A 24,881-nucleotide genomic window follows, 5' to 3' on the forward strand; every position below is an offset into this window, starting at 1 on the left:
GTTCCACCTATATACACATTGTAACATTCCTCATTGCATAACTTTTGGAATGTGGACCAAAAACAAATTCCTTTTTTTCTGCATTACCTAGGATGCTCTTCTAAAGAAATTTGCAACAGTTGGTTGTGGCTTGGGAAACTTATGGCCCTTCAGATACTGTTGGACTCCCATCAGTCACTGAAAGCATAGTCAATGATTATGGATGATGGGAGTTGTTGTCCAACAATATTTGGTGGTACACCAGTTAGTCGTCCTGGTTTATATGATTGATCTGACATTGTAGAAGAGGTCATAAAAGTGTTACAATATTATGTAATATTAATTAAAAGGCTAACATTATTGGGGATTTTTTTTAAAAAAAAGTATACAAGTAGGTGAGTTTGAAGAAGTCAGGTCCTTCAGTAGTCAATGACCTGATAAGTAGCTTTGTACCGTAGTCAAATTGTCACAGCATTTCCTTTTGCTGAAAGAGAGGATGGAACACCTGGCGATACTATTATTGCACTATGGAGGTTCGTACATTTCTTCTGAAGCATCCATTACTGGCCATTATTGGATATATAAGACTGGGCTAGCTGGGCCTTTGATGTGACACACTATGGCAGTTCATTTGTTCACATCAATGTTACGTGCAATTGCTGCAGCAAAGTGCTAAACACTGACCTGCCACTGGTCATACTGTAGCTGCTCTCTAGATAAATAGAGTTAAGTCTCTAGGGCTGTTAATCTGACACTTTTCATGAAAACTAAATTCGCACCATAAAGAAGCAAAAAGGGAAAATACACAGCCTGGTTTAATAAAATGATGTTGAGTTGTACAGATCTGTAATAAACCAATAAAACTGGGGAAGTGGCTCTATTTTCAGAGCCATTGAAAAGATGCTTTCGGAGTAGCGCACTAAACAAAACTAATTTATTCTGGTAGTGTTTCCAGATGGACAAAAAGGCATTCTAAAAGGAACCCCATTTAAATTTAGTGGTAAGCTTAGAGAGGCTTTGTGTAATTGGAAAGCAATGGTAGTGGCATGGCTTTTGCAAAGAACGGCATTGGTGTGTGTGTGTGTGTGTGTGTGTGTGTGTGTGTGTGTGTATTTCTATGGCACCAGTATCAAAATAAAGTTGTTGTTTTTCCTCTTCCTCTATGCAATAATTGTATTTTTGTATCATTTACATCCCTAATGAGACACTACAATCACTATTACATGTGGGTTTCTCTTGCTATATCAATAAAATTAGAAGAGACAGGCACCACTTTAAGGCACTTGGGACAATTTACTTTGACATAATAGGGCCTTTCTGGGGGACTAAGGAGAGAAGTAGAAGTCTTACAATGCATTCCCATTTTAGTATGGTTAGGTGGACCTGCTGCTTTTCATATTACTGATTACAGATTTTTTAAAAAACTTGCTAGAAACAGAGCACCACATTATCCTGGTTCTTGTTTTATCCTCCAAATTGTTCTCTTCCCTCTGTTATTCACCCAAGGTCATACATTTAGCGCACAAGGCTTCCCCCAAAGACTCCTGGGATCTGTAGTTTGTCAAGTGTGCTTGGAATTCTAGCTCTGTGAGGGTTTAAACTACAGTTCCCAGAATTCTTCGAAGGGAGCAACAGCTGTTAAAATGTGGCATGGATGTGGTATAAATGTATGATGTGGGTGCGACCAAAGTATAACCCAGTTCATTAAAAAGGTTCCTCCTATATCTGTTGTGAATTCTGCCTTTCAAGAGCTGATATACACCTTTGGCGCCTGCATTTATTCATAGGTATCATGGTGTGTTAAACTCACTGATTAATAGTGAAGCATTGTAAATGGGCATACTGTCACCGAGCTGTGATTTTGTCTCACTGGAGTAGTTCAAAAGCAGCTGCCAGATGGAACATAATATTACATACTGCTGCAACATACAGAATGTCTAGTTTTGGACATCAGATGTGATTTAAACCATCTGAGGCACAATCTAGAAGCGTTTCCTGTTGTACTACCATCCCCGTTCCCACTCATCTTTCCCGTGTCAGCATACACAACCAAGCTTTGGGATACAAACATATCTGAAACTCTATTAAGGGAGACCATGTGCCCATCTAGTTTGGCCATACTGATGTCACACCCACAACAGACATTTATTGCATTCCAACCATCATTGTTTCCCACACGCAAACAATCCTGGGAATTGTAGTTTGTTAAGGGTGCTGAGAGTTGTATCGGGACCCCCCCACCACCACCCAGAAAAGGTCAACAACTGTGGCCCGTGTTTTTGTTAGTCCCAAATGGAAAACGAGCGAGGTCCCAACCAAAGAAGATTGGCAGACTTAACGTATAGAATAAGAGAACAAGAAGAACATTTGTTTAAAGAAGACTGGAAAACGTTGATTGAATATATGGAAAATAATTGTGTACAGCTGAAAACACTGGCAGCATTAACAGTGTAAATAAGTTCTGATAGATGCAATACAGTAATGGAAAATCGATTGGTATAGTTTTTGTGAAATATGCAGGGATATAAGATATGTAAAATGAGCCATGGAAAGAGAAGAAGTGAAGTCACCGATATCTTAAGTATGTAAAATGTTTATTTGAAATTATAAAACAGAAAATTTAATAAAAGTTATATATATTTTTAAAAAGGGACAATTGGTTGGGTACCCCACACAGAGCTCCAGTTCCCAGGGAGAAACATGACTGTTACAGTGTTGTTGTTTTTTTAATATATTTTTAATTAATCATTTTGTCAACAAACATACAAAATACAAAAAACATCGAGATACAAAATACAAAAATACAAAAATCAAACAACATATAACAGAAAAATATATCATTTCTCATCCATTTTGATAATCATTGTCTTCAGGCTTCCCCAGTTCCCTACTATCTGATTTTCATTTTTATAAACTTCTATAGCAGTTTCTAAATCATCTTTCTTACCCATCATGTAATCCCTTTAAAACTTCAAAATTAATTCTTCTTCATATCCTCTACCCTAATTTTAAACTTTTAATCTTCTATTATTTCCCTAATGCCTTAACCTCTTTATTTTCCTGGATATTCGAACTCTAATTATCAAATACATTCCCTATATACATTTTAAATTTCTTCCAGTCTTTTAAAACTTTGTCATTTGTCTGGTCCCGGAGTCTTCCTGTCAATTCTGCCAATTCCATATAGTCCATCATTTTCATTTGCCATTCCTGTTTCGAAGGCAATTCCTCTTTTTTCCAATATTTTGCTATTAAAATCCTAGCAGCTGTGGTGGCATACATAAACAGATTAACATCGTCCTTGGGAATTTCTTCCCCAATTATTCCAAGCAAAAAGGCTTCCGGTTTTTTCAAAAATGTGTTTTTAAACATCTTTTTCAATTCATTATAAATCATTTCCCAGAAGCCTTTTATCTTAGGGCATGTCCACCACATATGGTAGAATGAGCCAACATCCTGTTTACATTTCCAACATTTATTGTCGCCTTTGTGGTACATTTTAGCTAACTTGACCGGCGTCAGATACCATCTATACATCATTTTCATCAAGTTTTCCTTCAACACCGTACAAGCCGTAAATTTCATACCTTTCTTCCATAATTTTTCCCACTCCGACATCATCACATTATGACCCAGATCCTTGGCCCATTCAATCATAACTGATTTTGTTTGCTCATCTTTCAAATGCCATTCTAACAACAAATTATGCATTCTGGACAAATTTTTGTGGTCTGTCTCTAATAACTCCGTCTCTAATTTCGATTTTTCTGATTGGAATCCTAATTTTTTGTCTAGCTTGAATGCTTCATTTATCTGCACATACTGAAACCAGTCGCTCAACCTATCTTTCAATTGTTCATATGGTCTTAACTTAAAGTGGTTTCCCACTTCCATCAAAATGTCTTTGTATTTCAACCTATTCTCATCCATATTTGTCCTTTTAGGTTTCTTTGCCTCAAGTGGTGAGATCCACCTAGGAGTTTTCCTTTCCAACAAGTCCTTATATCTCATCCAGACATTAAACAACGATTTCCTAATTATATGGCTTTTAAAGCCTTTATGCAATTTCACTTTATCATACCATAAATATGCATGCCAACCAAATGCATTATCATGGCCCTCTAAATCCAGCAAATCATCATTATCTAGCAAAAACCAATCTTTCAACCAACAAAAAGCAGCAGCTTCAAAGTAAATCTTTAAGTCCGGCAGGGAAAATCCTCCTCTTTCTTTAACATCAGTCAAAAGTTTATATTTAATTCTTGGCTTCTTCCCCTGCCAGACAAATTTAGACAATATCTTCTGCCATTCTTGAAAGCATTTCATTTTGTCAACTATCGGTAGGGCCTGGAATAAAAACAACATTCTCGGCAAAACATTCATTTTAACAGTTGCTATTCTACCCATTAAAGACAAATTCAACCTCGTCCATACTTCCAAATCTCTCTGGATTTCTTTCCATAATTTCTCATAATTGTCTTTATACAAGTTCAAATTTTTTGACGTCATATTAACTCCTAGATATTTCACCTTTTTTACACACTTCAGTCCTGTGCATTCCTCTATATTCTGTCTCTCTTGTAATGTCAAATTTTTATCCAATACTTTGGTTTTCCCTTTATTCAGCTTAAAACCCGCCACACTGCCAAATTCTTGAATTATCTGCAGTGCTCTCACTGCACTCTGTTCGGGATTCTGCAAAGTCAATACTAAATCATCTGCAAAGGCCTTTAATTTGTATTGTTTCGAACCCACTGTAATCCCTTTGACACCTTCATCTCTCCTTATCATATTCAGCAAAACCTCAAGGACAGAAATAAATAACAGGGGGGAGAGTGGGCACCCTTGTCTTGTTCCTTTCTCAATTCTTATCTCTTCTGATACCACATTATTTACAATAATCTTCGCTCTTTGCTCAGAATAAATACCATTAAGCCCATTAACAAAGTTTTGGCCAACCTCCATTTTTTCAAAATTTCTTTTCATAAAATTCCAAGAAATATTATCAAAGGCTTTTTCGGCGTCTACAAAGATTAACATTGCTTTGGTGTTTATTTTCACTTCCAATCTCTCCAAAATGTCTATTATAAATCTTACATTGTCCTTCATATGTCTTCCAGGCAGGAATCCTGCCTGGTCTTTATGAATTAAATCTTTCAACACCCTTTTCAATCTTGACGCCAAAATACTAGCAAATATCTTGTAGTCCACATTTAATAAGGAGATTGGTCTATAGTTCTTAACCTGAGTCTTATCCACATCCGGTTTTGGTATCAGAGAGATAAAGGCTTCTTTCCAAGTCTCTGGTGCTTTGCCCCCCCCTAAAATCTCATTTGCTACCGACTGTTACAGTGTTTTAAATGTATTGTGTGGATGTGACTACCAAAACCAGTATGTGACCACCAGAGGATGTATGCTTCTGAATACCAGCTGCTGGAAACCACAGGGTGGGAGAGTGCTGTTGAGCTCAGGTCCCGCTTGGGGGCCTGCCATGGTACCTGGCTGGCCACTGGGAGGAGAGGATGCTGGACTATAGATGGGCCACTGACATTGTCCTGCTCCAGCAGGCTCTTATGTCTTTATGGTCACCTTTCTGATTGCCTGTACCTGGCTCACTCCTTAGTGCCTGCTAACTATAAAATGAGTCTAAAAGCAACAACACTGGATGGGGTTGTTGTTTTTTCATTGTCTGATAACTACCTTTCATAGTACATTATGCACAAATTTTATTCCAAATGGTTAGCTCTGGGCCCTTGGGGCTATCTGCATACTTCTCTATTCTTCTCTATGTTGCCAGCTTCCTTGTGCAGACCTAACCACCTTCTTTGTAACTCAAGTTTGCCTGACTGAGCTAATCTAAACATAGGAGCAGGTTTCATCCTTAAAATGTAATAGATTTTATTTATCCAAGATCCAACAAATAGCATCACAATGCAAAGTCCAAATTTCTTTGTTGCCCAGGGGAGCCCAAGAGGCAATAAATCAAAGAAACACAGCAGCCAAATGGGTGATTGTTTTCAATTAAAAGAAAATAGACCTTGCCTTTCCTTGACAGGATACACACTTAAGAACATACTAAATAATCAAGCTAGAATGTCTGCTCTCAGGAACAGTTGCTTTGTTTTAATGGAAAACCCCCGATGAATAAAAAAGTAGAAGGATGAAGCTTCCTAAACATAGCAACTTCTGTTTCTGTTCTGAAATTTATTAGCACTAAAGGTGACAGGGTCAACAATTTTGAATTTACAATATGCATTACCAAAATAGAAGGCACATGATGCTACTTAATCCTAGGCAAATTTACTCAGAAGTAAGGCACAATTATTAAACTGGCTTTCTTTTTTCTTTAATAAAAATGACTTTTTTAAAAGAGTAGAAGTCAATTAATTCAAGAGGACTTACTCACAAGTAAATGTGTATGGAACTACACCTGAGAAACAAATAAATGGGGGGGATGGCCCCCGATTCTGCAGATGCTCTTGAGGGCCTTGCCATTTTGGGGTGTAGTTTTTAAATATAAATTTTGCCCAAGATGACTATTTTAATTTTCTTTGGATAAGCTTCATGTAAATATTGGAGGGAAAGTATTAAAATCCCACCTCCATTTCTGTGATACTCATTTGGTTTCATGAGCTGCCAGAGTACAATAATATCTACTAGCAACAATAAAGTTCTTTATATTATATTTAAGCAAATGTTTAATGGTTGGGAATAATATGAGCTGTTTAAGTTATGTGATTTTAAAATAATTTAAACTACATTCAATATACATAGAGACAAGCAGCATTAATTCCCTTTGTAGCACAAGTCCAGGAGTTCCTTATATCTATGCTGCCCCAAGCATATGTGATATTAAGCACGTGCACATGTGTAATGTTCTCTCTGAAACTTTTTAAATGTGATAAGCAGCAGCCAAGAGGGCCTGGATCAAGACCCCAATATGCAAGGAAGAGGGTTTGATTCCTTCTTCCTGCACCATAGTCACAACAACAACAACCCCCTTTCTTCCAAGCTGCTATATTCTCCCCAGGAAAGAAGCTTATTTTGTTGTAAATTACACACCTACAGGCAGGAAAACATTTGCTACATTTTCTCAGTAAGTGATCAAATATAGGCAACCAATGCGGAGTATTCATTTAGCACAGTGTTCAGATAACCATTTGACAAGCTGGTTGCCTACGTTGTTCAGCCAAGTAGAGAGTAGTATTTTCCTTTTTAAAACAACCCCATTGCTTCTCTTGATTTCTTACTAGGTGCAAAAGTGTAGTAAGAGATTCCTCATGGTCAGGCAATACTTTTCCCATTTGACCATGTAAACTGGTAACATTCCCACTAGGCAATGATCATTTGTTTAATATAGTCATGAGCACCCTAGAATTCTTCCTTGAAAGCCATCACTGACCTACATTATACACACATAATTGTTTCATCAGAATAATTCGTCCAGGCAATATGAGTAGATACCGACGGGGCTTCTCTGTTGATCTTATTAATAACTCTCTCTCCTAGAGTGGCTTGCTTTTGGTTGAGGGCATGTTTTCTAAATCTTTTGGTTTTCCTTTGCTTTGCTTCTAGATGCACAATGCATTTAAAGCTCTAAAACTGTTGTTGGTGTTTGTATATAAAATGCCACCAAGTTTACAAGGCACTGATTAACGTAGCACTTGTTGTTTTGTTCTCATTAAAGATTGCCTTTTGATCTGACATTGTGCAGATCAGGCCGCCTGTTAAGATGGCATACCCAAGGATCATGGGTGTAGTAGGCAGGATTTTTGTTAGGGGGCGCAACATTTCGTTGGGGGGGGCAGCACCTCATATTTGTATTGTATTGATTATGGGGGGCAGCTTCCCCCTGCCCCCCAGCTACGCCCATGCCTAGGGTGCCCTCTCCTGCAGAATATCACGTTCAGTTGTGCATATAACGGATGAGCCCCGTGTTTTATGTATCCGGATTCCAAGCTAATTGGCAGCAGTAATGTGGGATGGAGCTTTGGGAGGCTTCAACGGGAGGAGAGAATTGTGCGAAATGGGCTTGCATCCTAAAATAGTTTAACAAGCAGCTTCGATTCGAATTGGGGAAAAGAACAAGCCGGCTGCCTTTTGCGCCGGTGACGTGTCCACAGCCTAATTCCTTGCGCGTGAAGGAACCATGATGCTCTGAGGTCACAGGATCTGCCGCATATGGCGAGGGAGAAACGAGTGTGGCTTCCTTCTTGCTCACATGGCTCCCTCACTAAACGTGCATAAGATCGGGGGGTTTGCAAGGCAACCAAGGCCCTTTTCTGCGGATTTAACCGGGGGTTTCCCCGAGGCACGCCTTGGCGTTTCCCTCCCTACGCGCGAGCCGCTTTCTGACAGGTCCTGAGGCGAGCAAAAGGGAACTCGAGCTTTAGGCGGGAACCGCCTCCCCGGGCAGGCTCCGGCCTGTGGCCTCAGCGGCCGCCCTGGTTGGCCCAGGAGAAGGGCGGAGTTCAGGAGGCGGAGAGGCGCGGAGAGGCGAGCAGGGCCCTCTAGCTCCGGAGTGAAGTCCACTTCCTTGCGGGGAGGGGAGCCGCGAGGGCGACGGCAGCAGGAGAGAGTGACCTGGCTGGGACAGTGGGTGAGCCTGGAAAAAAGGAGTGAAGAATAAGTTTCTTTTAGGGGCCTTGCGAAACCCACCCGCGCTAGCAAGGCGGGAAGTTTAGGGCGCCGCTTTTTGTCAGTCTCGCCTGCTTTGTTTGGTAGAAAGCACCAGGGACTCGGCTCTCTCCCCGCCCAGGGTTGAATAAAAGGGCGCGAAAGCCGGCTGAAGGGTCCCCGGCCCCGCTGCTCGGTTCTCTCTGTCAGGCAACTAGTCCCTGAATCCCCTCGGATATATTTGCGGGGTTGAGGCCTTTCATCGCCAATAGCTTAGTGGCGGTGAGACTGGAGCAGGGATCTCTTCATGGCTGGCTTTCCTGATCGTGGTGGACTTTGGGTCGTACTTCCCCCCTCCTCTTTAAAACCTAATCTGGAATTGCAGACCCTAGTTCTGTAATCAGTCACCATTGAGATTGTTGTTAGTTTGTTATGAGCTTGCAATCGTCATAAACTGCTGTTAAGATATTGTAAGAATCTGGATTACTGTTTCAAAGTGCTTTGTGTATGTTCTTCAAAAGCACTAATTAGAATTTATGCTGTAACCCACTGTAACAGGATTGGGGTGTGTGTGTGTGTAGATTCTTTTATCATTTTACCAGTCCTGCCCCCCAAAAGTAATTAAAGCATGTAACTGATGAAAATGTAGTGATCGAAATGTAGACAGTGGGTGACTATAAGTGATTATTTACCACGTGGTAATTCACAGTGGAGTAAGAAAGTAAGTGGTATTGTCGTGCCCAAGGGGTGGAGGCAGAGCCAGCTCCAGGTTTTTGTCCCTACCAACTTACACTGGTACCTCGGGTTACAGACGCTTCAGGTTACAGGCTTCGCTATCCCAGAAATAGTACCTTGAGTTAAGAACTTTGCTTCAGGATGAGAACAGAAATCACACGGCGGCGGCAGCAGGAGACCAATAGTTAAAGTGGTGCTTCAGGTTAAGAACAGTTTCAGGTTAACAACGGACCTCCAGAACAAATTAAGTTCTTAACCTGAGATACCACTGTATTTCCACTGTCCTTCCCTTTCTCCCTGTGGCTGTCCTTGTTTTTTCTCCTGCATGGACCATCTTGCATGCTTTCTCTTGCATGCCGCCCACTCGTTGTGGTTCTCTTCCTCCACCTTTCGCTCAGTCCTTTTATGCTCCTCTGCCTCAGCTATTGCCCCCAGTTGTGTTGCCTGCCAGCGGCATTTTGAAGCCACTGGGGCTGCTGCAGCCACCCCACTTTCTTGCCAGCTGAGGCTCCTGGGTTCCCTGCCAGGGCAGATCTGCTGCTTCACAGCCCCTGCAGGTGATGTCAGGAGCCAGTGCTGAGACCCACAGCAGCCTTTCATTGTCCCCATTATCTGTTCATGCTTTCGGATTGTCCAGAGCAGCAGACTACCGTACTTACTGGACATGATGAGTTAGGGTAATTCTTGCAGTTGAACGTAGCTGGGATTTGACAAACTAGCTGTCACTGACTATAGCCCCATGGTTTGCCTGGAATAGATGGCTGCCTCTCTGTCCTGCAAAGCGATGACGTTGGTAGGATAGGCAGGGTTTTCGCAGAATGCAAGATCTGGTAGCTGAATTATGGACACACTCTGAGTCACATGAAGATGAATGGTAGTGTAATGAACAAAGCTGCTTGCTATTATTAATGATTTCATAAGTACTCGTATGTCAACAACAGGTTTTGCGTCGGGACCAAATGCTTCTGTTCTAGCTAGCACTTCTTCAGTTTCAGCCACCATGAGAGTCGGAGGTGCAGATAAATGGAAAAGCTACAGCCTTGACTCCGTGATTGAATGCTGCCCTTGTGGATAACATTGGAAAACAGGTGCCCTGGCTAGACTAGATATCTACCATTGTCATCTTTTTGTATATAGATAACGTGGCCCATAAAATCGATATCCTATGACATAAGATTAAGAGCTGTTCTGATGTCATGCTGTCTTTCCTGGGAGTGCTTTGGGAATAATTTCTCTTAGAATAATGTTATGGAAAGCATTTTGTTGGAACTGGAAATCCAGTATTATTTTCAACATTTTAATGTTTTCCATCAGTATTCCATGCAAGTTATTCTAAAAATGTTTGTCTGTAAAGCCCCTGAGATCTCCAGAATTTGAGGGAAGTTTGGACCAGTTGATTGCTGTGCCTGTTGTCTGGAATAGGAGGAAAGCAACAATGAGAGCTGAAGGACAGAAGCAAAACATATTGGGTTTGTTGGACAGTCCGTAATTAAAATATACTGTGCACAAATGTGTGCCTGAAGAAAATTAATAATAATAATGCTAAAGTGTTTAATGTTGTCATAGATCCTAAAACTAATGCTGAAGGGCCTCTTAGCAATATCTGCTCACCCCAGCCAGTAAGTTGGCAGGGTGGTGGTGCGCAGCCCAACAGGAGCTAGCCCTGATGTTGTCTCTGCCTGCCTCCCTCCCTCTCTTCCTCCTCACAGTGCAGGACAGATGGTGTCTTTGCAAAACTGATTCCATGCTCTCACCTGATTCTCAGCCCGAGGAAGAATAACAGAGGTGGCTGTGGAAGGTGCAGTGAGCAGAACGATTCTTGTCACTCCTCAGAGAAGGAAGAGACTTGTGGTTGTGGCAAGGGACTCCCTTTGTAGGGGGACAGAGGCAGCAGTGTTTGAAGGAATGTTTCAATGTTTCAGTTGTCTCTACACGAGTGCACAGAGCATGGGAAGCGAGCAAGAAGAACTTGCATTACTGAAACCTGGTGGGGTGATACTCATGAATGACATGTAGAAACGGAGCGGTACAACCTGTTCCAAAGGAACAGATCAAACAGGCACAGGCAGCAGTTCCTTTTCTTTCACCTTGATTCCCCTTACAGCTTTTATGATCCTTTTCGATTTTCTGTCCTAAACTGTGGTCTGATCACTGCTTTCAAGGGATTAAGTCTGCAATCCTCAACAAGCCCCACTGAACACAGTGTGGGACTTAATTCTGAGTAAACACAAACAGGATTGCGCTATGTGGCTATGCTTCAGGGGTGGTGGAAGCAAAACTTGTGATATGGACTTTTGTGTTTTCCTGTCAAGTGGTGTTGTATTAAAAAGGCTATATAAATGTCAATTGTTATTATTAATCCCCTTCCTACATTAGAAGATTTTACGGACATAATGTTTTCCGTAGTGACACCATTGTCACAATCACTTCTGCTGTTTTAATTAGAGGTGGCAACAGTGGCAGTCAGATGTTTAATTACATTTTGTAAAGGTGACCAGAATTAACTCATAAAATTAGTGACTAATGCAGTGCACACAAAGTTGATTGCTTCTGGCCATAGTTAGGAAGAAGAAGAAAATGGTGGTCACAAAGTCCATTAGAGAAGAAAGATCCAGGATTATCACTGTGCCAGAGAGGAAAATGGAATAAGAATCCATTTGAAGGAACTGAATCAATTTGTTTCATTATCTGATTCAGTGCAGATCTTCTGGCTGACTCTTAATTTTTTCAAATGATTCCATGTTATTCTTTGGAAACCTAACATTCTGTCCCAAATAGCCAGCTGTTAGCATTACCTACAGGAATTAAATATTAAACCTTCAAGTATTCTGGCTAAACCAGATCTGCGACTCATTGTCCCTCTTCCCAGTCAAAAAGGAACTCTGCAGGTGTTTGAGAGAGTGAAATGTTTCAGTGTATGACAAAGCATGAAATGTGATATATCTCTTCCCAGCTGGTGTGCTTTCTGCCATTCAACTGCATTCCTACAAAACACTTGGGAGGATTGTAGGATTGAGTTCCCTTGAACTCAGTGGGACTTACATTTGAGTAGATATGTTTAGCCTACTTTCTGCTGAACATTACTCCAGACCTGCACAGCTTGTGACTTAAATCAAGCCAAACATAATCTGACAAATAGGATGCAGAAGAAGGAATTTCAGTTGTAGCTTAGTCTATCTGCTTAAAATACCCTCTTGCCTACAACTATTAGAGTTGCAGGAGTCTTTGGCATCTGGACATCCTACCAATACCCCCCTCATAGCTGCCAAGTCTCCCGTTTTTCGCGGGGAAACCCCCCATATTTTGTTACCCCCTGTTATCCCAAATGGATTTATATTCCGTAAATCTCCCAGATTTGGAATGCAGCTCCTGCCGGCGGCCATGTCCCAGCTCCCAGCTGTCTGGACATGCGCAGAAGCGATTTCTGGTGCCCAGACATGCAGACACAGGCAGCGCCGGCACCAGAAGTCGCTTCTGCGCATGTCCGGACATGCGTAGAAGCGACTTCCGGTGCCGCGCCGCTGCTGATCCCGGATTTTTCAATCCGGGAGTTGGCAGCTATGATCCCCCTTGTTTTTGCAGTCCCAGCAAAAAATCGAGATATTTAATTTCCTATAAGGGAGATGAGAACATAGGAAGCTGCATGTAATGAGGCAGACCATTTTGCCAACTAGCTCAATGGCGTCAACCCTGATTTACAGTGGCTCTCCAGGTTTTCAGACCAGAATCTTTCCCAGCCCTACCTGGAGATGCAAGAAATTGAACCTGGCACTTTCTGCAGGTGCTGCACCATTCGGTTTCAGCCTTTCCTCTGCTTAGAAGGACTTTGGATTTAGGGAAACTCTCTGATAAGGTTATGTCCCTGTGACTCAGAATAAATAGAAACAGCAAGCCATGTTGTTGTTTTGCAACCTTTATAGTTGTTGTTGTTTGTTTTGCAACCTTTATAAAAATCTCTGGAAAGAATTGCTTGATCCAGTAATCATTTTGTATCCTAGAAGGATATGTGTACTTTATGTTTTCCCCACCTTTTCTTTCTGATACAAATAAGTTTATTACAGAAACTGTAGCAAAATTCCTGTTGAGAGCAAGAAAGATGCAAGCTACATCTGCATCCAAATAAATGTAACAACTTTGTCTTACCCATGATAGATTTCTTTGATCCTGTATCTCATTTGTGTATGTTAACAGTTGCAGAAGTTTTATTTGGAGGTCTATTGACTGGTTCAATAAATGTATTGACAGGCTGACTTTACCCCATTTTGGGGGCTCCATTTGGGTTTGTTTAATGTGATGAGCAGCTCATTCACATGCTGCTCAAAAGTTCCTACTTTACCCTTCCCCTTCTCCTGGCTCTGCTGTGGCAGGAGCAACAAGCCACCAACTTTGACTTGTTGATGTCATTCAAATGCAGCTTGTGGTTTGTTTGAGGGGGGGGGGTGGAGAGCCTGGGTTTGGGCATCATGACAAGGCTGGTAGTTTGCTCATGGTGCAGTGCTGGCAGGAATAGGAGAGGGGGAAGCAGGAAGTTCTGAGAAGGCCTGCAAATTTGGATTGGCTTTAAGGAGAGACAGAGGGATAGAGAGAAACTAGAACTATGGGAGTACAGGCATCCCCCTACTTAGGCTGAGGTTACTTTAATAGGGATGGTGCACGGGGAGAAGAGAGAGAGAGAGAGAGAGAGAGAGAGAGAGAGAGAGAAACTCACTTGCTGCTAGGGCTGCTGGCTGGAAGTTGCTCAGGGCCACTGCCCAGCCTGTCCTAAGTCTTCCCTCTCTGCAGAGCAGCCCAGTATGCCTTCCCTTGCTCACTTCCAGGCAGCAGCCCCGAGCGAAATAACATCTATCTATCTATCTATCTATCTATCATCTACCTATCTACCTACCTACCTACCTAATGATGACCTGCTTATTAACATGGTTGCACACAAGTGGAATGTGGGGGTGCTGCTGCTGAAAAACATAGTGGCATTAAGTAAGGAGCTCTAGTGGACAGCACCATTCTATATATGCCTGCACAGAAGAGAACCTCACTGAATTCAGTGGGGCTTAATCCCAGGCAGGTAGCTATCGGGCTGCAGTCCTAATCTTACAAGGGACACAGTTTCTGCTCCCCACCCTTGCCCCCTACCTGAGCAAGTTGGCCTTTTTTTAAAAAAAGAAGAAGTATATTTTGGGTTTTATTAAAACAGGTTTCTGGATGAATACTTACCTCTTCTACTGCATGCTTTCTTTTTTTAAAAAAAAAAAATGGTGTGGATGTGTAGACTTAAGCAATTCTTCCTCTATCCCTTATATTGTTTTAAAAAGATTTTATTTGACAGCGAATGTCCCGCTTCAACTCAGCAGAGGGGAACATGTGTTGGTTTGCCACTAAAACAGCAAATAGTCTTACTGATGGTGGTGGTGGCGGCGGGGGGGGGGGCAACACTCTCCCACCATAAGGATGAAACCATAATCATGCAATTGCTGCAGAATTTGGCTAGTGGGGTTGTACTTCTGCTAGTTAAGCTGCTGGCCATGGTACTTAAAAAAAAAAGTAATGTCTCCATGAGCTCGCAGGTCCTTGTTTTGTTTGAACCTAAAGTATTTTAAAATTAAGCAATTTTAAAATTATGCAATTTCTCACAATATGACTTTTCCATTCTACAGTTTGCATTCCACTGCTTTTCACACCTTTCCTAACATACTGATATGTACAGTAAAGTTTCACTGTGTCTTCAAACCATTTCAGTTTTTTCAGGTCTTATTAAATGTCAGTGACAGAGCACCATGCCTGCCATTAAAGTATTTACTGCTGTCTCTAAGAAATAACAGTTCTAAACCAAGATACAATACTTTGCATAGACATGCTTTTTGCATGGCAACTCATCTTTACAAAAGAGCAAGCTACAATTATCTCTCCACCCCATAGAAGGCAACGAATAGCTACTGGGACATGCCTCTACTAAGCATTTTGGGTCATAGCAATCTGGATTCAGCATTGTTGTTCTGCATCGCATTTACAACAAAATGCATTTTTAATATGTCACTATAGAGAGCCTGGACTAACAGCATTAAAATGTGCTTGCCAAGCCGAAATGACTGCAGAGACTGTGTGTGCGATTATTATAGTACAGCAAAAAGACATTACTATAGGAAATTAACCTAGGGAGTGTGCTCCTTACAAAAGCATTATAATGACTCGGGGCTGATATTCACACTACTCCACTGGCACAAACCTTATTTGGTAGAGAGATGTTTGCACTGCTATAATAATTTGAGGAACCATTCTAATCTCATTGGAAATTAATACCCCTGTTTTAAAATAAAATGTACTGTTACCTAAGCGTTTTGCCTGTGGGCATGGTTCTGGATTATATTTATAATTGATTGTTAAACTATGGTGACAGAATGATCAATTGTTTGTGGTGTGCTTTCAGGTTGATTCAATCTGCGGGGTTTTCTAGATCAGAGTGTTAACTTGCCAAATTAGTCTTGCAAACTTAATCTAGTACCAGCTTTGTATAGCAGTGTTTCTCTTGTTCCTTTGCTACTAACTATGTAGGGTCTACATATTTAGAGCAGCTGCGTGGGAATAGAAAGGAATATAGCTTTAATTTCAAAATGTTTTAGTAGCCTCCTATGTAGTGGCTGGAACATAAGAAAATGTGATATGCAAAGAACTATCTAGCCAGAAGAGAAGTGTTAGAAACTCAGATATATCAGCTAGGTGCCAAATGGCTCCTTAAAACAAGGCTTGCCTCCGTGGGGGTTTAACTGCAGCTTCGGCAGACTCTTCAGTAACCTGAGAAGCTTACCAGCTGCAGAGGGACTGGGTGTGCACAAACGGACCTGTTTTCTGACTTGGCGTGAAAATGGCGCCCGGCTGGGGGTTGTAGGAAACAGCTGATTTAGAGACCTCTGCGACGTGGATAAGAAGAGCTCAGTGACCGCGGAGGGGTGGCCCGCTGACGGTGCACGCCTGGCGGTAAGGACAAAGACTAAAAAGGCACTCCCCCCCCATAATAAGCGGTGGGAGAAAAAGGGGGTGAAAAAGGTAAAAAGCTTAAAGTCTTATATTACCTTTGTGCAAAAATAAAGAGGCTTACTCTTCCTGGGAAAAGCCGACCCAACTGAAAGGAGGGGAAAGAAAAAGAAAAGACTGAGAGGAACCTACTGGAAAAGTTTGGAAAGCTGTGGGAATTATACCTATCTACCACTGAATTTATCCCCTGGGGTCAGATTGGAGTTTAGAGGTATTTACATGACTTACCTTGGATTATCTTCATTGAATATTTTTGGGAAACATTCTTTGGACGTACTTGACTTCAGGAACTTTGTGAATCGAGGACTTGCCTAAGAAATTTAAGGACTTACCTAGAGACTAGTGACTGGCCTAGGAGAGGAGATAAAATCACCTCCGGACTTTGTGGATTATTGGTTTGTTGTGCTTTGGGGACATACTTTTCTTCTGGACCCTTAAGAATGTTCAATTTTATTTTGGAATCTACTGACTGGGTCTAAAGAGGGAAAAACAAGAAGGAAGAAAAGAAGAAGTAAAGGACCATCTCTTCTAAGACAACAGAGATACAGGACGTCACTGAACTGAGGCGTAGGCGAAAGAACTTCTTTGAAAATTAATAGATTACTGTTTCAGTTGATTGTTCTGGTGGATGTAAGATCCTCTGATATTGTTGCTCTTGTCTAAAAGGTTTAAGGGGGGAACTGAGCGGGAAAAGACTAGGCTTGGTGGGTGGTAAGAGCAGTCCCAAAGGATAATCTGATAAGGTGGTTGCTTTCAGGGATTTTCCTCTTTAGGGATTTTGGAAAGACGGCCTAGAAAGCTAAAAGTTTATACAAACATGGGGGATAAAAAAGGCATAAGAACAACTGCAACGCCTTCAGATAGGCGTCCCTCCAGACAGGAGGAGGGTAGAGATTGGGAGGGACTCTTAACTGAGATTAAAAAAGAAATAAGACAGAGTGAACAGAACATTGGAAAAAAATTGGGGGACATTCAGAATTCAATTGACCAAAAATTTGAAAAAGTTGTGGGGGAGTTATCCCAACAAATTCAGGAGGTAGCAACAAAATCCAAAGGTCTGGAAGAAAGTTCGAAAAAAGTACAGAAGGAGGTAAAAGAAATCAAGAAAGAGACAGATGGTCTTAGAGAGGAGATCAATAGACTAAAGAAGGAAAAGGAGGAAATCCTAGACAGCCTAGCTCTGATGGAGCTAAGACAGAGACAACTTAACTTGAAATGTAGAGGAGTGGCGGAGGAGAAAGATGAGAATATCAAAGAGAAACTGTCAACCGAAATTGCAAAGTGGTTAGGGGTAAATAAAGAGGAAATAGAAGCAGTCATCACGAATGCATTTAGAATCAAGGTAAAATCCGTAAAAGCAAAAGCTAAAGAATTACCGGGAGACTGCTTAGTGATTTTTAATTCAATGTATATGAGAAACGAAATCCTAAGACAGAGCTTCCTAAGAAAATTGATAATTGACGGAAGGGAGATAATTGTATTCATTTTTTTTTAAATTGATTTTATTGATTTTGCATATTAACAAAGCAAAGAAATAAACACATAAACAAAAAAATAACATATTTTCCTCCCTCTTCCAACCCACCCCCCATGAGATCCCTCCTGCCACCAGGTATTCCCATGGACAGTGCGCAGTCGAAGGTGGTGAATCTTATAGTTGGGCTTGTCCCCACCCCCCTCCTCTCCCCAGAACCCCCCCCTGTCACCGAGAGATCCTAGGGATATAAGAAGAGAGCGGGTGGGTGTTCACCCAACTATTTATCTAAACTTGATCAAAAATCACCCAAAAAGAGAAAAAAAAAACCACAGGAATAATTAATAGAAAAGAAAAGAAGAGGATAAAAGAACAGCTGCAAAAAAAAAAAAGAAAAAATGAAAAAATGAAAAAAATAAAAAGGAACAATTATTAATTATTCCTTTCTTTTCTTTTTTTAAAATCATTGTATTATTATGGGCTTCCCCTACCTCCCCCTTTTTCTGATTTTCATTTTTAACTCCATTTTAGCAGTTTTCTTCTCATATTCCCCATTCTATTTTCCAATCTCTCTAAACTTACTTCAGTAGTATCCTTATTTCTATTAAATTTATTTTCTAGCATCTTTTCCCATTCCCTCCCTCCCCTCCTCCCCCCCAGCACTCCCTCTGCCACCGAGAGCCCCAGAGGAGAGAAAGGGAGAGGCAATGGTTCTTTTTCCAATTGGGACTTCCCTCCCTCCCCGCCCTCCCCACCCCAGGAGCCCCCCCTGCCACCAGGAGCTCCCCGCGCGCAGAGGGCCGACAAGAGGTCCAGAACCCCCAACCGTCCCTTCAATCATTCATCTTACCAAATTCTCTTTTTTGATACTTCTAAATAACTCCTAAATCTTATTTCTAACTTATCAATCTTCCTTTTTTTCCCCATGCCCCAATTTCCCCCCCAGAACTCCCTTAATTTTAAAAACCTTTTTACATTCCCAATTCTAGATTTTGTCTTTATCCTCAATTCTTTCCTCTCTATCCCCTGATCCCGGCCTTCCCCTTCCAGTCCAGCAAGTCCAAAGTCTGTGATCCAGTTTTCAGTCCTTTTTTATCCATCCTATTAAACAACAAATATTCCTCCTTCATCCCACCCCCTCCCTGACCAATTTTTCAATCCAATCTTCTCTGTTCTCTCCCCCCCATAAGTCCCTTCTTCTTTGCATGATGCTTTTCTTGTGAGTTTTTTGTCTCTTCAAAAATTCTTGCTTGTTCCCCTCCTGAGGAGGGTTAATTCCACTCTCTGCTAAGTCTTTATTCATTGGCAAATCCTGTATTTCATCATCATTTACTTCAATTGTGTTGTAAATCGGTTCATCTGTCTGTTTATCCTCATGCACCATTTCTTGAAGTATTTCATCCTCCTGTAAATCTTGATCTTGGTTTGTTCCTTCTAATTGTTGTTGGGTCTTATACATATTAATTCTCATTTCCCACAAGAGTCTCAAAACTTTCTCCTGGAAGCCAGGTGTGTAATCTTCTGTTGGCATTTTTCTAGCTTTTCAAGGGCAGAGCAAGACTTGGAAAACAGGAAGTGGTTACAAGTTGCAGTTCTTCCACATAGCCCAAACTGGATACAGTATATTCTCAAATATCGAACCAAAAGTTTTAAAGTGTCAATTCCTTCCTTTCACTCACCCCATTATATTCCACTCGCTGTTCTGTTCGGGGTGCCGAATTTCAGGGTACAGAGGGGGGTCTCTTCTTCAGCTAAATATGTTTGCAGGGATTCTTATTGTCTATAACAGTTCTCCCCCCTAACCCTGCCTCAGGAGGAGAGTCTTTAGTCAGTCCTTGGAGATATTCAAACACTAAAATTTTTAGCCCCCGGCACTGGGATTCCTCCTTAAGTTGCTTTCGTTTTTAGATCAGTAAGGGGGAGATCGGCTTCCGTTTTTTAAATCTCACCCCCATTCCCAATCTCAAATCCAATTTTAAATCTTTGAGTCCTTTTTACTCACGGTCTCTAAATTTGACTTCTTCTTTGGAAAAATCCAGCGCTCTCCGCCTCCGGCACGGAGCTTCTCCCTGCGAGGGTAGCGATGGCGCTCCAAAATGGCCCCCGCGACTGCGACCCTTCTCGCTCCGGAGCTCTTATTAGAGCCTACCGGAGAGTTGGGGAGTCGGGATTGGGGCGCTGCTTGGCTATTTCTGCCCCCAGAACGCGCGATCTGGGGTTCTTTGGGGTGCAGCGGCGCTCCCGCTGCTTCCCCCTCCCTTGCAGAGACGGGTCGCCTCGGAGCTCGAGACGGACCCCGCCGGACGGCGCTGGCGCTGAACCGGAAGCTCCGGAGATAATTGTATTCAAAGAAGTGCCAACAAGAATGTTGCGCAAGAGGGAAAAATTCCGGGATTTTACAATAGTATTAAGAAAGAATGGAATAAGCTTTAGGTGGGAGATACCAGACGGAGTCTCCTTTTACCTTAAGGGCAAGAGATTCATACTTAGGAACCAACACGAGATTGACAAGTTCGGAAGGAAGTATGGCCAACTATTAGGAATGGAAAAAAGTAAAGAAGAAGGTGCAACAGGAGGGGAGGAGGAAGAGGAAGAGATACAAGGGGATGATGAAGGGAAAAGTAGCGCGGAAGAAGGGGAAGTAGATACAGAAATAGAATTAGATAAGGAAAATCGAACTTAAATATTGTAAAAAATAAATAAAATAAATAAATAATAATAAATAAAACAAAATATGGCATTGAAAATAAAGTCTTGGAACGTGAACGGATTAAATAATAAAAGTAAAAGAAACAAATTAGAATATGTGCTGATAAAAGAAAAACTAGATGTTATATGCTTACAGGAAACGCACATTTCAAAGAAACACGAAAGGATCTTGGGTAATAAAAAATTAGGAACGGGTTTTGTTTCATCCAATGAAAAAAAGAAAAGAGGTGTGGTATTATATGTGAAGGAGAAATATAAACCGGAGCTACTCTTCAAGGATGAAGAGGGCAGAGTAGTAGGGGTACACATAATGGTGCAGGGGGAGAAGGTACTGCTAGTGGGTATATACGCACCAAACCAGAAGAAGGCGGATTTCTATAAAAAAACTTGATAAAATACTGATGAAATACCTTGAAGATAAAATAATATTGATGGGAGACCTTAACGGGGTAGTAATGCCAAGCCTAGACAGAACTGAAAGAAAAAGAACAAATGAGGAGGGTAAACTCCCAAAAACCTTCTTCAGCATGATAGAAAGATTAGACTTAATTGACAGTTGGAGGCTTAAAAACCCCACCGAAAAACAATTCTCACACTTCTCTGAGCCCAATCAAAGCTCAGGGAGGATAGATTACATCTGGATATCCCAAGAACTGAGTTCAAAAATTAAAAAAGTAGACATACAGCCACGGACACTCTCGGACCATAGTCCGATATATCTGGAATTGGCAGGAGAGACGCCCTCATTTCGTTGGAGGATGAATGAGGGTTTGTTCAATGACCAAGAGATAATAGACAAAGCAAAAGATACATTCAAAGAATTTCTGGATTTCAACCTAAAAAAAGATATAAATATAAATATAGTGTGGGATGCTGGGAAAGCTCTCATGAGGGGTTTCCTAATCCAACAAAACAGTATAAAAAAGAAGGAAAGAGAAGAGAAAAAGGAAGAATTAATAAAACAACTCACTGAAAGTGAAAAACAATTGAACAAAAAGCCAGGAGATACCAAAGTAAAACAAAAAATAAAGATGTTGCAAACCCAATTTTCCATCTTAATTAATCAAGAAATAGAATGGAAATTAAAATTGTTAAGACAGAGGAACTTCGAATACGCAAATAAATGCGGGAAACTACTATCCTGGCAACTTAAGAAAAGACAAAAACAAAATTATATACATCAAATCAAGAAAAAAAATAAGGTGACAGGAAACCCAAAAGAGATAAGGAAAGCTTTTCAAAAATTTTATGAAGACTTATACCGGAAAGGGAAAGAAGAGGAGGAAGATATTGAAGTATATCTAGAAGGCTGCAAACTTGGCAAAATATCAGAGGAACAGGTCAGTATGTTAAATGCCCAAATAACATCGGCTGAAGTGCAGGCAGGAATCAGCAGAATGAAGATAGGAAAGGCTCCTGGCCCGGATGGGTTCACAGCAAAATATTACAAAGAACTGAAAGATGAAATAACACCAATATTGACATTAATGATGAATGAGATTTTGGATAGAGGACAGATACCTAGATCCTGGGAGGAAGCGCATATAACCTTAATCCCAAAGGAAAACTCAGATTCACTAGATGTTACAAGCTACAGACCTATTTCACTGTTAAACCTAGACTATAAGCTATTTGCGGACATTGTCGGGAACAGATTGAAAAAGGTTTTGTCAGAAATAATACATAAGGAACAATCAGGTTTCCTACCAGGTCGTCATATGAAAAATAATGTAAGGAATGTAATTGATATTATCGAGTATTTGGAGGTGAAAATTGATAAAAAAGCGGCTTTGGTATTTGTCGACGCCGAAAAGGCGTTCGACAATATATCTTGGAAATTCATGAAAAAATTATTGGAGAGAAGAGGAATGGGAAGTAAATTTAGAAGGGCTATCGAAGCAATTTATTCGAAACAAAGGGCTAAACTAATTATAAACAATATGTTATCGGAGGAGTTAGACATATCAAAAGGTACGAGGCAAGGGTGCCCCTTATCACCCTTGTTATTTATATTAGTATTAGAGGTCCTGATGGACAAGATAAGAGAAAATAAAGATATAAAGGGGATAAGGGTCGGAAACAAAGAGTATAAACAACGGGCCTTTGCCGACGACCTTGTGATAACGATAGAAGAGCCCAGATCCAGTTTGGAAGAGTTGTTAAGAGAATTGGAAAAATTTGGAAATCTAGCCGGCTTTAAGTTAAATAAGAAAAAGACAAAAATGATTACAAAGAACCTGATGAAGAATGAGAGGATTGAATTGCAAGAAAAACTTGGTATTGATTCGGTAAAAAAGATAAAATATTTGGGAATCTGGTTGTCCAACAAAAATATAAATTTGTACAATGATAATTATAATAAGACATGGAATGAAATTAAAAAGGACCTGGTAATCTGGAAGAATTTACAGCTGTCGTTATGGGGCAGGATTGCCACAGTGAAAATGAACATCTTGCCAAGGTTCCTGTTCTTATTTCAGATGGTACCAGTTATAAAAGGTACCGGGCAATTTTCAGAATGGAGAAAGGAGATTTCGAAATATATTTGGCAGGGGAAACCGCCCAGAATAAGACACAAACTTCTAATTGACAAAAAGGAAAGAGGCGGTTTCGCACTACCAGATCTCCAAATGTATTATGAAGCATCCTGTATTACATGGCTGAAGGAATGGGTCACACTTAAAGATACCGACCTCCTGGACCTCGAGGGGTTTAACAATGTATTCGGTTGGCACAGCTACCTTTGGTACGAGAAAAAAATGGGACATAAGGGCTTTATAACCCATGTAATTAGAAAACCACTATATGAGGTTTGGGTTAGAAACAAACATCTCCTAGAAAGGAAAACTCCAAGGTGGCTGTCGCCAACAGAGGTCCTGAGTATAAAAAAGATAAATATGGAGGCAAATTGGTTACGGTATGACGACATTCTGATAGACTCGAAAGAAGGTTGGAAAATTAAGCCATACGAACAACTAAAAGAAAAAGGAATAGGATGGCTGCAGTACCATCAAATTAATGCCCTGTTCATGAAAGATAGGAAGAACCTCGGATTCGAAAATAAAAAATCCAAATTCCAATTAGAATTAGTGGAAGGTAATGAGAAACTGCTGTCCAAAATGTACAACTTTCTACTGGAATGGCACACAAAAGACGAGGCGACAAAAGAATGTATGATTAAATGGGCAGTGGAGCTAGGTTATAACATAAACATAGATCAATGGCAAAAGTTGTGGAACCACCAGATTAAGTTCACTGCCTGTGTAATACTGAAAGAAAACATCATGAAAATGATGTATAGGTGGCATCTCACGCCCGTCAAATTGGCTAAAATATATAAAACAAACAATAAGAAATGCTGGAAATGTAATAAAAAAGATGGGGATTTCTATCATCTCTGGTGGACGTGCGACAAGATAAAGACTTATTGGGAATCAATTTACAATGAGTTAAAAAGATTATTGTGTTATACTTTCCCAAAGAAACCCGAAGAAATGCTGCTGGGTATACTGGGGAGGGAGATTAAGAAGGAAGATCAAAACCTCTTCATGTACGCCACCACGGCAGCGAGAGTTATTTTAGCTCTAAGGTGGAAGACACCAGAGGTTCCAAACATAGATGAGTGGAGAGAGAAAATGACAGAATATTTAGAGTTGGCAAAAATGACAGGAAGACTAAGAGACCAAAAAGAACAAAGGTATCGAAAGGAGTGGAATAAGTTCATGGAATATTTGAAGGATTATGTTAAATGATTAGAAACACTAGTAGAATTACATTTAAAATACAACAAAGAATTATAAAGCCATTGTCCACAAAATATAAGTAAAATTATATGTTAAATATAGGTAAGAACAAACGGAAGGAAAATATATATGTATATATACAAAGGGAAATTCTAAGTAAGATAAGGACAGGCAAGAAAAAGTATGGCACCGAAAATGATGGAATGGGAAATAAAACCAAGAAAGAAACAGGAGGAAGTCCAGTTCGAAAGAACAAGTGGAGAAGATGAACGTTATAGGAAAAGTAAAGATAATCACGACACAACTAAAGTCTGATTGTATAAAAGAAAGTTTATTTAAGAGGTGCATAGATTTGTATGTTTGCTTTTATTTATGTATATGTATTAATTTCCATTATTGTATGTACCTAAATTCAGAAATGTTGAAATAAAAATGATATTTTTTTTAAAAAAAAAAAACAAGGTTGCAGTCTCCAAAACAGAATATGCAATTGTCATTTTAAGGCAAGACAGCTCTAAACTTTTATTTTTCAAATGATGGACTGGCTGTTAAACATCTGGCTAGTTCAGATGACAACCTTGAGCTAGGTTAAGGTATTT

At 40.5% G+C, this 24,881-nt stretch overlaps 2 protein-coding genes across 4 annotated transcripts in view; one reads left to right on the plus strand and one right to left on the minus strand.

The window, feature by feature from the left end:
* Positions 1–24,881, minus strand: part of MINDY3 (MINDY lysine 48 deubiquitinase 3) — a 207,021-nt gene that overhangs the window by 165,942 nt on the left and 16,198 nt on the right. The window lies entirely within an intron of this gene.
* Positions 8,465–24,881, plus strand: part of PTER (phosphotriesterase related) — a 38,571-nt gene continuing 22,154 nt past the window's right edge. For 2 of the 3 annotated variants that reach the window (XM_035129505.2, XM_035129503.2), the window contains exon 1: positions 8,465–8,578. The gene's annotated coding sequence lies outside the window, so the exon portion shown is untranslated. Of the gene's footprint in view, positions 8,579–9,538; positions 10,419–24,881 lie in introns of those variants that run through there. The other variant, XM_035129506.2, reaches the window with a different exon arrangement.

This window comes from Zootoca vivipara, chromosome 12 (genome assembly GCF_963506605.1).
Source record: "Zootoca vivipara chromosome 12, rZooViv1.1, whole genome shotgun sequence".
Lineage (NCBI taxonomy): Eukaryota > Metazoa > Chordata > Lepidosauria > Squamata > Lacertidae > Zootoca > Zootoca vivipara.